This window comes from Musca autumnalis, unplaced genomic scaffold (genome assembly GCF_047663935.1).
Source record: "Musca autumnalis isolate F117 unplaced genomic scaffold, ASM4766393v1 scaffold_1, whole genome shotgun sequence".
NCBI lineage: Eukaryota > Metazoa > Arthropoda > Insecta > Diptera > Muscidae > Musca > Musca autumnalis.
In genome coordinates, this window is record NW_027411644.1 from 191237736 (window position 1) to 191249806 (window position 12071).

Genomic DNA, 12071 nt, shown 5'->3' on the forward strand with positions numbered 1-12071 from the left:
CCACGTAACATACCATCAAAACATTCCACAGGTAACAATGGATAACATTGTATCGGACCGTATACCTGAAACATTTGTAGCTGCCTCATGCGAGGCATTAATTCCAGACAGAGACTCGTGGATCGGCGGAAATCTAGCATAAATGCCGACTGGAAACTGTTGTTATACAGACGGCTCAATGCTAGGTGGGAAAACGGGACTGGGTCTCTTTATTGAAGAACCAGAGACCGAAATATCTCTTCGTTTGCCGGATCACAATACGGTCCATCAAGCGGAGATCCGAGCGATCACAGAGTGTCTGAACTGGCATAATGCCAACACGAGGCCAACTACTGTAAACGTCCTTACGGACAGTAAAACTGCAATCAAAGCAATAACATCAAGACAGTAAAATCACAAACAGTCTTGGATTGTATAAATTCGATCAACAGCTATACTCAGCATGGCACGGTGCGTATAATATGGGAACCGGGATATGCGGGGATTAGAGGTAATGAGATAGCAAATTCTCTGGCAAAAAAGGGAAGGGAATTAGCAACCGTAAATTTAGCGAACGCAAAACCACTAAACGCGTCTCGGCTAGAGTTAAAGAATTGGGCAAAAAATGCCCACTTATCCTTATGGAATAGAGAGGAATTAAGGAAAACCACAAAAATCCTATGGGGAGACCCAAATGAGGAAAAAACTAAAAACCTATTACTGCTAGGTAAAGCAGAGTTGAGTAGACTTACAGGTGTTCTTACAGGTCACCTGGGTTTACAAGCTCATCTGCAAAAAATTAATTGTGCAGACAACAGCGTATGCAGGGCATGCGGAGAGGATGATGAAACATTGGAGCATTTTCTCTGCCAATGCCCCGCTTTCGCAAACATCAGATCCCAGTTTTTAGGGAACGACACAATACCAGATCTTAATCAGGTAATTGTAGACGACCTAAAACAATTACGGGATTTTGTTAAGGGAACAGGGTTCCTCAATTAATTTATAGTAGAGTCCCCTTCTTCAAAAAACTTAGACTAGAGCGCACAACAGGCCTACTTCATGGCTTATGTGTATGTCCACCAGGACATGTGGCGATTATTCGCCCCTCTTTTCAACCTAACCTAACCTAAATGCAGGTGTGGACCTGTACCGATAAATTTCTGGGGGAAAATTTTATACCACCAACGAAGACTAAATACCAAATTTCTGCCATTTCGGTGGGCTATTGTGGCCACAATCTTCAAAATACCAAAAGTCGGGAGGTACCGTTCTATGGGGGCTATATGCAGGCGTGGACCTGTACCGACAAATTTATGGGGGAAAGTTTTATACCACCAACGAAGACTAAGTACCCAATTTCGGCTATTTCGGTGGAATATTGAAGTCAAAACCTTCTAAATACCGAAAATCAGGAGGTACCGTTCTATGGGGGCTATATAAAGGCATGGACATATACCGACAAATTTCATATGGAAAGTTTTGTATCCCCAATGAAGTCTAAATACCAAATTTTAGCCATTTCGGTGTGATAATAATGCTAAAACATTCAAAATACCGGAAATCTGGAGGTACCGTTCTATGGTGGCTATATTAAGGCGTGTATCTGTACCGACAAATTTCTGGAGGAAAGTTTTATACCATTTCGCAGTGATAATGAGGCTAAAACCTTAAAAATACCGAAAATCGGGTGGTAGCGTTCTATGGGGCTATACGAAAACGTGGACCGATATAGCCCATTTGCAATACCAAAAATCCTATAGTTAATTGAAACTTCAATACCAAATTACAAAGCTCTATCTTAATTGTGAGTTTTATCTACATTTCAACAGAAGGACGGTCGGACAGACGGACATGGGTTATATCGACTTAGAATTTTACCCTGATCAAGAATACATATACTTTATAGGGTCTCTGATGAATATTTCGATGTGTTACAAACGGTATGACAAATTTAATTATACCCTCCATATTATGGTGGAGGGTATAAAAAGCTGGCGAGGTCGGGTCTTTAGACCCCAAAGAAGTATATAGATTGTAGATTAATTCGTAAATTTTTAAACCGATATATGCGTAATTTTAGCAAATATTGCGTTTTTTAAATATCGCATAGGAGATAGGATGAGTATTTGATTTTTATTCGTAAAGATATGGCGTTTTCGAAATTCAAGAAAATGTGCCATCCCTGCACATTCCTTGAAAATTTCAGGAAAATCGGTTCAGTAGTTTTGTAGAGGTAACATATTTTAAAAAGTGGGCGTTGTTAAGCCTTTGGGTTCCAAATAAGTAGGTAAAGTCGGAGACACAACCACAATTGTCTCGACACTCGTAATTATTGTAAATGTAGCATTTCTAAAGAAATAGGGTGTAGGGGAAGTACCCTGCCCCTTCCAAAATTCAACAAAATATGTAGGCTATTTTCACTGGGGGCCATCGTTGTACATTCCCTGACAAATTCAGGAAAATCTGTTCAGTAGTTTTTGTAGAAAAGATTAATATTGAAAAAAGTGGGCGTAAAAGTTTGGTTTATGACGAACATTTCAAAAAATCGGCCGTTGTCAACTGATGTCATTACCAAGGAACGACATTTGATCTTTATTTATATAGATTTGAGTTCAGAATATTTCATGGAGGAGAGTAGAAATATAAAATAAAAGGTTTGGCCGGACCGAACTTACCGCTTTCAGAAGTTTTGTTTGTTCTGTTAGCTGATATTTTTTTAACCATAAGAAGCTCTCCATAATATCCCCACAAAGTCTTAAAATCTGGCAAGTTTCCCCCATCCAAATAAAGTGACAAACGGTGGGCACGCGCATTTTGACCACCAGTAATTATTTTAAGTGAACCATTTGAAATGCTCCAAAAAGTGAGCACACAAGAGCGATCTCGTTTGAGGGAGCATCTAATTCAATAGAGAGCATATACTCTCCAATAATATATTTTATGAGGCCAACTGAAACAAAGACGGGTCAAAAATTGATCTCTAAAGCGTCGTTTACATGCAGCATACTGGCAGCAGCGAACAACAGCTGAGCTTGGTCCAATCATATCTTAAGTGCTCTCATTACGCTCTTGCACATGTTAGCCAGCCAGTTTGATGTGGTGGAGTGAAGTGGTTTCAAGCCAAGCTATTTACTTCTTCGTCTTCTTTGGCTTGGTAATAATGATAACGGACTATTTGTTGTTTGTGGACAATCGGCGGTTGGCTGGCTGGTTGGTTGGTTGATCGTCTTGTCTTACAGGTTTTTGTTTTGATTTTCGCTTTCAGGCAAACGTGATGTGAGCAAATATGGCTCGCTCTTGTTGGTGCTATAACTCTCTGGAGTCTCTATGTTCTGTTACCAAGTCTTTTTTTTTGGTGTGCGGTGGGCTCGTTTAGTGCTGCAGAGCTTTGTTGCTGCTGCCGCTGTTAGCATTAAGCCAATTGTGCTTGATGTTGTTAATTCAGTTAAGTGGAAACACTGGAGCGATACGCATGCAGAAGAAAAACTCAAGCTGCAGAACCCATTCTTGAAAATCAATTTGGGGCTGTTTGAAAAAATTCTCATTGCAAAGTTCGATCTCCGCAAAACACCCCTGCTCAAACTCAAGTGAAGTGACTACGAAATGTAAAAAAATATTTTTTTAGACGCGCCCAAGAATTTTTGCAATTTTTTTTAATTGAAAAAAGTAAAAATTTTAAAGATTTAAAGATTTCTTTGTGAGTGTTTGTCTTTTCATAACACAGCTGAAAACATATTTAAGGACCGTTCAAAATTGTTTCAAATTTTCGTGAAGGAATCCAAGAAAACTGACCAAAACTTTGAAAAGTCAAAACAAAATTACGGTTTCGTGTTTTAGTCAGTTAAATAAACGTTTTCAGAGTGTGTGAGACGCCCGTCTGATCGGCTGTCCGTCCGTGTGTTGTCGATATTCTTCTCGTTGAAACGCGTTCGTCTTTTGATTTGTGAGAGTGAAACCATCAACCAAGCCTTGTTTAAATTGAATAATTACAACAACAAGAAAATCGTTATTAAAGTGCATAAAAATGTGAATTTTCCAATAAATTTTAAAACAACAACAACGACAGCAAAAACCACATTAAAATAAAAATAAGAAAAATGTTCAAACCATCGTTGCCGACGTCGTTCATCACCTTGGTGGCTTAGTGTTATTATAACTTGGCTTACAATTACTTAGATCCCCTTCTAAATCGCAATCACAAAGAGAACTGCAGACACAAAGCCAGCAGCAACAACAAAAACAACAGAAAAGTTATTGAAACTAGCTTTAAAGCTGGCCAATGAGTGGGCCAGTAGTGGTAGCAAGCAAAAGAAAAAGGTAGCCACAGAAAATCAAATCGGTAACTAAAACGAAAACAACAACAACAAATTCGACGCCTATATTTGGGCAAAAAATCGAAATAGAATTCGTTTACAATTCCAGTGAAATAATAAACAAAAAACCAAAACAAATCAAAATTACCGCAATTGACCATTGTAATCAATAGTCCTCAGGTACCTTAGCCAAACTCACAAGAGGCGCCTTGTTAGCAACTCCAACTCCCTCCTGAAATAAAACAAAACAACGCAAAAAAAAAACTTCAATGAAATTTATGCGAAATTTGCACTCATTTTTCGCGTAATCCATTTATTTAGTCAATCTGCCAGCCAGTCCGCCAGTCAGTCACTCACTCATTCACTTCGCCAATTGGAATGGTCTACTTCTTGCGCGTATATTTTTTGTGAATGTGAACCAAATCCAATAAGAAAAAAGTTTGAACCGTTTTTTGTGTTTGTTTGCGATAATCGCGCATTGTATCGACGAATCTAACCGAACTGTAACAACTATAAACACACAGCTTTTGTAATCAAAACAAAATCACAATTGGGATTAAGACAACAATAATAAAAGCAAGAAAAACAAAAAACGCAACAATTAAATATTTGAAGTCTCCAACACGAATCGACCGACCATAACACCCCCAATACGTTGTTGGCTAATTATAACCCCAGTCAGTATCAGCAGTACCAGCCCATTTTGAATGTGGGTGAAGAGATTTATTTTGAAAGGTAAGTTGTTTTTTGATATTGCAGAAAATCACATAAATACAGTGGAATGTGATTATAGTAACCACCACCACTTGGTGCGGTGAGATGTTGGCGACATTTAAAGCTCAGATAGATTTTTTGTTATTGACCTTCTATACACGCAATTGCAATTTTTGTGTAGAAAGGAAGGTCGCTAGAGGATCGGTGAAGATATAAATGCTGAAAAAATTAACTTGTTTTCCTTTCGGACAGTTTAAATTCATAATATATACGGCGATCTAATTTAATTATGGCTCTGGTATCATTAATTAAACTCTGCTCTGGCATCCTTTATTATAACTAAAGCGGGTATATTTGATACGATACGTTTCATACAGTTTAAGGTCGATTTGGTCTAAACTTGACACAACCTTACATTTCTTCCGAACTAAGTGTAAGTTCAAGGGTGGATCATATAGGTTTACGTCTTGGTATAGCTCCCACACATCGAACAGTGGTCCCACTTGCATGGAAAGGAGTGCCAAAAATAGTTCTAATCGAGTTAACGCTTCGAAATTTTAAACATAGTTTTATAACTAGTCCGAAAGGGAGAAAAACAAATTTAATGGATGTAGGTCTACACTTGGGTGTAGCCCCCATATAAAGGTACCCCCCCCGATTTTATTATATTTTGACGATTTTAGACAAATTTTCCAGTCGATTTGGCTGTAATTTTGAATTTTGTGTTCTGAGGGAACAACATACCACCTTGAAAGAAATGTTCAATATAGGTCCACGTTTAGGTATAGCTCCCATATAAACGTACCTCCCTATATTCGCTATTTTGGCGATTTTAGCCAGATTTTCTAACCGAGTTGGCTGTTATTTTGTATTTTGACTTCGGAGGGAAGATCATATGTCCGTGCAAAAATGTTCAATATAGGTCCAAGTTTAGGTATAGCTCCCATATAGTTGTACCTCCCGATATTTGGTATTTAGACGATTCTAGCCAAATTTTCCAACCAGTTTGGCTGTAATTTTGCATTTAAAGTTCTGAGGGAACACCATAGCTCCTTGCAAAAATTATTCAATACAGGTCCACATTTCGGTATAGCTCCATATAAACGTACCTCCCGATTTTTGGAATTTTGGTGATTTTTCAGGCGTGGTATAAGGGGAATAACTTACAGGGTGGCAGCTGGATTTTTGTAGTCTCAAAAAATGCATACTAATGCATATTCAAAAAATGCATACTAAAAGTTGTTTGCATTTTCAGGGTTGCATAGTGTTATTCAAGCAAAGCAAATTTAATTATACCCTATACCACAATGTGGAAAAGGGTATTATAAGTTTGTTTTGGTAAAAATTCATGTAACACCGCGAAATATTCGTCGGAGACCCCCAATGTGGTATACAATTCTTCATATCTCGACGAGATAAAGCGATTTTGAGATGTGTGTCCGTCCGTCCCTCCGTCCGTCCCTCCGTCCGTCCCTCCGTCCGTCCGTCTGTCCATTATAAATTGTAAACACGCTCCAGGCCGCAATTATGGACCGATCGTCACGAAATTTTGTATGGAGGTCGGGTTCAGATCAGAATAGATCCCTATTCTTATTGGTGATGATCGTGAAATATATAGCGGGTGAAATGGACCAAAAACATAATATTTATCCAATTTTCTAGAGGCTCTGTAGGTCTCAATAATAGTCCGATCAACGCGTAATTTTAAATAAGGTAAGAGTATATCACAAAGGAGAAGCTTGCAATTTGAGATGGCGATCGGAAAATATTTAAAGGGTTAAATGGACCAAAACTTTTGTGTGAAAATTTTGAAAAATTTTAATATACAGCTTATATCTTAATTCCTGGAAGTGACATTCCGGTAAAGTGAGATATACTTGAAAGTGGAACGCTTGACCTTTCAATTGATGCCAATCATGTTGGTGTGCATGATCAGATAACAGAGTTACAGCCTAATATATCCCGTTATTTGTTTGTGGTGTAATAATAAACTCGCTAGAAGTCGCAATTATACGTCAATAGTCAGGAAATTTTGCACCGGGTAAGAGTATAGGTCGAAAAAGATGCCAACAATTTTGAATGATGATCTGATATTCTTTAGCGGGTGAAATGGACCATTACTTTTGTATGAAAAATATAAAAATTGTATTTTTGGTCGATATTTTAATTCCTTGAGGACACATATATTTTGCAAAGTAGCAAAACTACTGACCTTTCCTCTGATGTAAATTGCCTAATATATAATGGGTTCTGTGTAGAGAACCACATTTTTATCCCATGCTAAATATTGTCTCTCCAAAAGTTTATGTAACACCACGAAATATTCGTCCAAGACCCCTTATTTGGTATGCCAAAATTCATATCTCGACGAGATAAAGCGATTTAGCGATGTGTGTCCGCCCATTAAAAATTGTAAACAAGCTTAAGGCCGAAATTATGGACCGATTGTAACAAATTTTTTAAGGAGATTGGGTTCGGGCCAGAATAGAAATGATTAGTTTTTGGTGATGATCGTGAAATGTTCTGGGGATGAAATGGACTAAAAACAAAATTTTAACCAATTTTGTAGCGACTCTGTAGGTCAAAATAATAACCCGAAAAATTTTAAACAAAGTTTGAGTTTATGATGAGGAGGAAGCCTACAAACCAACGTGAAGATCAGATAATACTTAGCAGGTTAAATGGACTGAAACTTTTGTGTAAAATTGGTAAAAATTTCAATAACGTAGCGGTTAAACAACGGAAGTAGTAGTACTACATAAGTGGGTTTCATTACATTTTAGTTTGTGTGAACTAAATTTTCCTTTCCTGCTACAAAAATGTCTTTGTCATGGTAGATAACTTTTTGGTTTTGGTCATAAGTAGTATACATTACATCTCTGATATTTGATAATTATATTTTCACAATCATTGAAAAGAAGTTCCGTGGAGAGCGATTGTCCAGGGATAGTGGTATAGGGTATCAGATGGTCGGCTCCGTCCGACTATAGACTTTTCTTACTTGTTTTTTTAATAGAAAAAGTATCAAAGGAGCTTTAGTAATCACAGTCGGCGCCGAAACTTTTTTCACTGATTCGAAAACGCATGTTTTAGGCGATTTCGTTATCAGGACAATATTCCGACACGGCACTGGCGTTGAATTTTTTGTTATAGCCCTAATGTACACTTTGATACCACCAAAAATGTGCCTCATCGAAATAACGGTTGGGGTCTAACCGTGTTTGGACGAAATTCGTTTCAGACAATTTTGAGTCGATTTAGACATGTCCGTCCGTCTGTAAGTCTGGCTTGTGCGCACTATAACTCTAGAACGGATCAACCGATTCGATTTTGCACTTCGCAATATTTTGCGCTAACTTAGCTTAAGCTCGAAGATGGACCGGCCATATCGGTCGACTCCTTCGGGTAACTCCACCACAAAAGTTCAAAATTAGATTCGGTCCAAACTGTGCACATCCTAAAATGTCTACCAGACATAGATGAGGTTCCAATATGCCCTCTATCGGTCCACTCCTACTGGTACCGCACACACAAAATTTCGGAAAAGTGCAGTTTAAGACCTCCTCTCGCATCTCTTTGATTTTTGTTGTAACAACATGTATTCGCTGCCCCCATTACGAAGGTACAAGGCCTGAGAAAATGGTCCGAAAGCCGTACCATGTGTAGTGGCTGGAGCGCACGACAACTCTCGAACTGATCAGTCGATTCGATCCAAAATTTGGTCTTCCAATATTTAGTCAAAACTTAGTTTAAGTTCGCAGATGAGCCATATCGGTCCACTCCTTGAGGTACCTCCCCCATAAAAGTTCAAAATTTTTGACTAAAATGGGGCGCACGACAACTCTCGAAGGCAGTAACTGAGTTTGTCCGCACTTTGCACATTGTAATATCTCTATGAGACATAGATCATGTTCGAATATGGTCTATAGAGGTCCACTCCTTCGGGTACCTAACACACAAAGTTTTGGAAAAGTGCAGTTTAAGACTGTTCACAATTTTGCCTTCGTAATATTTTGACCAAATATAGTTTAACTTCCACCCCCGCAAGTCCATGTATCCTGGTCCAAAAGCTCTAAACAGGCTGAGGGTATATATCTGTCGGCAAAGCCGACCGATACGTTTTTACTAGTTTTTATCAGATTTTTATACCTTCTACCATAATATGGAGGATATAATTAATTTTGTAACACATCGAAATATTCGTCGGAGACCCTTTAAAGTATATATAGTCTTGATCAGCATAAAATTCTAAGTTGATTTAACCATGTCCGTCTGTCCGTCCGTCTCTCTGTTGAAATCAAGACACATCGCACAATATTTGTGAAAGAGCTTTCTAATTTGGTACAGAAGTTCCTGTTGCTCCTAAGATGTTTGGTGTTGACTATGGGCTATTTCGGTCCAAGTTTTGATATAGCCCCCATAGAATGTTGGCTACCGATTTTCGATATTTTGAAGATTTTAGCTACATTATCTTAACGAAATGGCTGAAATTTGGTATTTGGTCTTCGTTGGGGCTACAAAATTTTCCCCAAGAAAATTTTTCGGTACATGTTCACATTTTGATGTACCCTCAATAGAACGGTACCTCCAGAATTTCGGTATAGATTTGCAACATGAAGCAGGAATAAGTGAATTGTACGCAACGGTTAAGTCAATCTCGAACCCTCTGGAAAGAGGGAGGATAGGACATCAGTCACGTTTGGCGACATTACGCTGACTGATCCGAAGAGGTGTGCAAATTATTTCAATCGACAGTTTGTCATGCACCCCGGGAGTGGCCGGGCGAAGAGAAGAGTACTACGTCGCATTAGTTCTCTTTCTGCCGAGAATAAACCACCACAATTTACAATGCATGATGTTGCGAATGTCATCAGGAACGCTAAATCGTCCAAAGCGTTTGGCCCTGATGAAATCTCCATGGTAGTTGTGAAACAGCTGGATGTATCGGGAGTCGAGTATCTTACTAAAGTTCTCAACCTATCGCTAGCCACCCACATGATTCCCGAAATCTGAAAATGGACAGGTTGGTCCCGCTACTAAAGTCAGGCAAGGATGCCAGCAAATGTGAATCGTAAAGACCGATTTTTCTTTTGTCGCCCGTAGCAAAGACCCTACAATCAGCATGGATGCCGTAAGCAGCACAGTATGACAACAGCGCTGCACGCTATCTCCACAGATATTAGTCGAAGACTCAACCAGAGCAAGCAGTTTGACAGAACAGTGATGGTGGCTCTTGACTTATCAAAAGCATTTGATACTGTCAAACCCTCCCCGCAGTTTGAGGACATCGACAGGCAACCCTCCTGCTAAGTTTGAAACGTTGCATAATCTATTATATGTGTGGACGCCAGTCGTATGTGGAATTCAGGAACAAGAAGTCCAAGTCCCATAGAGTGAAACAGGAGTTCTCTAAGGTGGGGTGATATCTCCGGAACTGTTTAATATCTGCCTCTCCTGTTCTCCGCCCCAGATGGAATTGAGGTCGTAACGTATGCGGATGATTGTACGATCTTGGCGTCAGGTACCCTCCCTGATGTCATTTGTGAAAGGCTGAACTCCTATTTGAATGATCTTGCCAAATTTTTCCACGCGAGGGATATGCAAAAATCCCACTCTGTTCAACACATGGACGGCAGAGCTGAGAACAGAGTTGAATGTCATGGTCGATGGCTCCACAAACTACCCCTAAATTTTTGGGGTCACATTCAAGGGCATGTTAATGTCGTCCGCTCATATCATACCTATCTGCGATAAGCTGAGATGTAGGAACAAGGTCCTCAAGTCTCTAGCTGGTAACACTTGGTGTGCAGATTAAGAAACTTTATTGACCACAAATAACGCGATAGGTCGGTCTGTGATAAGCTATGCAGAGCCAGTGTGGACCGCGAATATAAGTGCAGTGGACCATCTACATGAAGAGGCAAAGCTTCTTCCAGTACAGCAACACAATGCATTGCTTTCCTTGCAGTACTTGCTCGGGTATTACCGTGAGAGCCATCCTAGTCATCCTAGTATGGTGAATAGGACCCCCCATCTAGGCATATAACGACGGATCTTCATGATCTAGAAAGAGAGGTCCAGCGTTACAGGTTTAAATATTATTCAGACGGATGCAGTCGCAGATGCTATAAACAACTATCGTGCGAATGTGGTCCTCGGAGAGCACCCCCCAACTATCGCAGATGAGGAGCGTCACAGTAGTTTTGGCTCAACTACTCAGGGGATGGAGCAGCCGTTTGAATTTCTATAGGGCAAAGATCGATGACACCGTGGAAAATATATGTCCAGCGTGCGGCACAGGCCCGCACGACACACGGCATCTTTTCAACAGCACTGGCAAACCTACTCAACAATCTTCAGTATCTCTGTTCTTACATCCTATCGAAACAGCCACATTTTTAGAACTGGATCCAGAGCCAGATTAAGCACGAAGCGAACTTACAAACATATTGTTACGGAATTAGATTTAACTAATCTCCGTGTAGACGTTGTTTTATTCCCCGAAACGATTTGTACCAAATAAAACAGGGTTCGTTTTAGATTACGCTTCTACAATGCTTTATTTACTTTATAACACTTATTCGGAACTGACTGTTATAGCTAAGTACACAGCTTTACTTTACTTCTTTACTAGTCGATGTTTACACTTCGCGATAAAATTCATAACTGCTCACTGTTTGCCCGGCATCTCATATTTATATGTCCACATTTATCGTTTGGAAGTATCTAGAGCATGCATCTGGCAACCTCGAGAAGCCAACTAACAACAAACACACAGACGCACACTCGCACCAAACGAACAACAACAACACACATATACGGGACACAAACACAGTAAAGTACAACAAAAGCAAATACTGGGCGATAATTGAACGATTATGGCAAAACAAATGGAAACAAAGGCACATCAGTAACATGTAAGGTAGAACTAGAATGATGAAGATGATTCTACATGGTAGTTGTTGTTGCTTAAATAAAGTAACTGCGTAATAAAACTTTACGTTACAATTCAAATTTTTAAATTAACGGAAATTAAACTAAATTAACTTAAACCTATCAGTT

The 12071-nt window shown here is 39.3% G+C and overlaps 1 protein-coding gene across 1 annotated transcript in view; it reads left to right on the plus strand.

Moving 5' to 3' along the window:
- The first annotated feature begins 3274 nt into the window (after window positions 1-3274).
- The window catches only part of LOC141388856 (uncharacterized), a 225022-nt gene continuing 216225 nt past the window's right edge, over window positions 3275-12071 (plus strand). Inside the window, exon 1 of the mRNA XM_073959330.1 lies at window positions 3275-5030. The gene's annotated coding sequence lies outside the window, so the exon portion shown is untranslated. The remainder of the gene's footprint in view (window positions 5031-12071) is intronic.